At 42.6% G+C, this 2,500-nt stretch overlaps 1 protein-coding gene across 1 annotated transcript in view; it reads left to right on the top strand.

The window, feature by feature from the left end:
• The window catches only part of LOC146286922 (prospero homeobox protein 1-like), a 34,056-nt gene that overhangs the window by 30,815 nt on the left and 741 nt on the right, over nucleotides 1–2,500 (top strand). Inside the window, exon 5 of the mRNA XM_084700363.1 lies at nucleotides 1–2,500. This exon is cut by the window's left edge and continues 1,673 nt beyond it; it is cut by the window's right edge and continues 741 nt beyond it. The gene's annotated coding sequence lies outside the window, so the exon portion shown is untranslated.

Below are 2,500 nucleotides of genomic sequence, written 5' to 3'. Positions count from 1 at the left end.
GCTCGTTTTCTGCTTTTAAGCTACAAAAAATCTCATTCATATGATGCCGTCATATTCTACCATAAGACTATTTAAGACTATTTTGTGCGTCTACCATAGCAAGCCCCTTCCTCTCAAAGTCTTTTCTAGAAAGGAGTGAATAGATGAAAGTGATTGTATGATCTTTTGAGAGAGGAGGAGGACTGAAAGAGGCGAGAGAAGGAGACATGAATTCATTGGATTCTTTGCGGACACAGATCCCCACCCACCTCTGTAATGTTCACCTGCCTTTGAGTGATCCAGCCCTTTTCTCTCTGAACAATGGGAGGTCGGAGGGGTCGGCAGGGCCCGGAGCGACACGCAGTCGCTCTCAGAACTAGACAGATCAGGGGCAGAGACTCGGGCAATACACGCAACACACCTGACAACTCAGCCTAATAGCAGGCAGAATCCTTTTTCACCGTGTATTCACTCATTCAGCTTTGGAAAACGATGCACACTTTAGCTGTTGCATCTGTAGTGAACTTAAACACACCATTCCAGGATTCTCTGTAATACCTATTGCATATTTTCACTTTACGATTTGATTTTATGTTTTTATTTTCAATGTATTGAACCTCATTTGTAGTGATTGCATTTTCAATACTGGTTAGGGCTTCTCCAGAGGTAAGGTAAGTTGTTCTCAACCCTGAAAGAACACACAGGTATTTGTGTGTGTGTGTGTGTGTGCTGCATGTCTGCTGGTCATTACCCCGAGCTAGTCCACACAGAGGTTTTCAGTGTGCATGTGTGTGTGTGTGTGCGCATGTTGCGTGCGTTTGTGTGTGTCACAAAAGATCAAAAGGAGCAGGTTGCTTAACCTGCTGACTTGTGAAGACAGCACAAAGCACCTGACAAAAGAAGGGATAGAGAAAGAGAGAAAGAAGGAAAGCTACTCCCTTCATTATGCCCTCCCCTAGCCCCGCCCACGCCCCCCCAATAGAAACTTCTCTTCTTAAGATCTCCAGGTCTCAGAGAGACGGAGTAGGGGAGCCCTTTGAGAGCAGCAGTGAAGCTGTGTCTCCTAGTCTCAAAGCACCAGCCAAGGGCTTAGAAGAGCCTGGAACTTAGACAAAGAAGAGAGGAAGGACACTTTTATCTGATACACACAGATTAATGTTCCCCCCAACAACCCCGCCCTGAGCAAAGTAGTTCCTGTGCGCCTAAAAAGATTAATTCTGGTTAATGAGACTCTTTTTTATGAAAGGATTATCAGGACCTTCATACAATGTCGCAAGTAAAAAGCTTTTTTTGTTGCTTTTTTTTTGTTGCTTTCTAGAATATTAATATTGCAATGTACTGTATACTGTATATGGTCTTTTTTAAGAATTGTAAAATACAAATATATAAAAAAACAACTAAAAACAAATATATAGTGAAATTCTTTGGAAGGAATTGTTAGATTGTTTCTTATAAAACAAGTGTTGAGGGTATGTTTAGTGATCTCTTTGTTTGAATCTGTTACATAAAAATTATTTGTGGGTAGATTAGAAGCAGTAGAAGTTGTTGGCAGGTTTTGTGAGAAGTTTTACTGGATTTCTTTGCATTTGTTGTTGTGCTGAATGGGTGTGTTGTTGAGATTTATGAAAGCAAGTATGCAATATGAAGCAACAGTACAACTGTACACACATGAAAGAAATGAACAGAAGATTTTGATATTTGTGAATGCAAAATGTTTTCCGTAAAGCAATTTGGAAGAAAAAAACGAGAGAAAAAAACAAAAACAAAAAACAAGGGAAGGATGAGGAAAAAAGAGATAGAAATGGAAAAATCCTGATCTCACCCCTCTCTACCCAAATACTCAGAGGAGACACTTTTTACTCCCCGACTTCTCCTAAAAGGAATTCTGTTCCCCCTCGACGATGCCCTTGAAACTGCACCAACATCCCTTTTCTGCTGACGGAACGTGGCAAAGTCTCTTTATTATGATGTCATAGTGCCCTGTTGGCAGTGGATCCAGACTGCTCCCACAAGGGCGTCGATGTCTTTCTCCCTCTGATGCCCAGGACTCTTAAGTGGGGAGGGAAGCTGGAGCTAAGTGTCCCCATAGACTGCTGGTGTTACGGAGAAAGGTGCACACTTAGTCACTCTGTGTAACAGTGTTACAGCGCACACTGGAGTTGGGATACATTGGAGGTTGTCCGTACACTGGGGACATACGTGGTTTGGTTTGAGTTTTTAGGTCTTTGTGGAAAAGGATTTCAAAATCATTGAGGATATGCACACAGTTACTGTGTGTGTGTGTGTGTGTGTGTGTGTGTGTGTTTGTGTGAAAGAGCGAGAATGAGAACCTGTGAACCAGTGAGTGACACAATTCTCAACACTGTGGCCCCTCCCCCACCCCTGGGAGTACCATCCCGAAATGTAAATGATTCTCATTAAGGGTTGGCAATGTGTGTGTGCGTGCGTTTGTGTGCGTGCGTGCATTTCCCCAGATACGTTTTTAAGGGGTCAGTTTCTCGATGGTTTCATTTCACTGGTG

The sequence above is a fragment of the Hypomesus nipponensis genome, chromosome 6 (assembly GCF_054491055.1).
Source record: "Hypomesus nipponensis isolate SF chromosome 6, ASM5449105v1, whole genome shotgun sequence".
Lineage (NCBI taxonomy): Eukaryota > Metazoa > Chordata > Actinopteri > Osmeriformes > Osmeridae > Hypomesus > Hypomesus nipponensis.
The sequence above is the reverse complement of the archived record's forward strand: the minus strand, read 5'-3'. Positions and strand labels throughout refer to the sequence as shown.